Source organism: Taudactylus pleione, unplaced genomic scaffold (genome assembly GCF_031769625.1).
Source record: "Taudactylus pleione unplaced genomic scaffold, aTauple2 ptg000007l, whole genome shotgun sequence".
Taxonomy (NCBI): Eukaryota; Metazoa; Chordata; class Amphibia; order Anura; family Myobatrachidae; genus Taudactylus; species Taudactylus pleione.
This window is the reverse complement of record NW_028284410.1, coordinates 3066068-3066970: the sequence shown is the minus strand read 5'-3', so window position 1 is coordinate 3066970 and position 903 is coordinate 3066068.

Sequence of the window (903 nt, the reverse complement as noted above, 5' to 3'; positions counted from 1 at the left end):
CTACACCATATTGTTGTAAGCACCCCAGCATATTGCCTACCCTCCAACATGACGCCTCCCATCAGGTACAGAATGCTCTGCTCCTGGACTTCCACCCAATGTATGATCGCAGACACCTGTGTTGAGCTAGTTAATTGATGAGAAGAGTGTTTCACCACATGTGGCTGCAATCATCAATTAAGAAAGAAGTCCAGGAGCAGAGCATTTTGTACCTAATGGGAGGGGTCATGTTGGAGGGTCTGATATTGGCTGTACATAAGAGTTGTGAGGACACATTATGAATTTATATATATTATCTTTGTCATCCTGATGTAGGGACATGTGGCCCTGAAACGTCGATGAGACCACCTATGATTGCATAAATCACAGCACTTTTTTTTACTACTTATATGGACTCTGAGTGCAGCCTCTTGTGTACACAGATATATAGATAGATAGATAGATAGATAGATAGATAGATAGATAGATAGATAGATAGATAGATAGATAGATATAGTGTCCACAAGATTCCAGATCATTCCAGCTAACAGGTGAGTAATTCTTACCTGTGCAGGTGCATTATTATTTAACTTGCATCTAATCAATCACTAGCGAATAATTTATTATTTTATTAGTGTATGTAAATGTTTATCCTTTTTGTTATACTCTCTTCAGAAAAGTTATTGTCCTGATCTATACCAGACAAGTATAGATGTGGTACCTCTTATAGAAATTTCATTTATTTCATTTAATTCTACAGCGCCACCCAGCGTCGCACCCGACACAGTGCAGCTACTGTTATACGAAACTTATGTAGCGCCGCAAGCGCTGCTGGGATTGCTGGCGACTGATTCATTGCTCACTACCTGCACAAGGCAGGAAGTGCGCTCGGCAGCCGCTGTAGTTTATTAGTCCCCGCGGCCT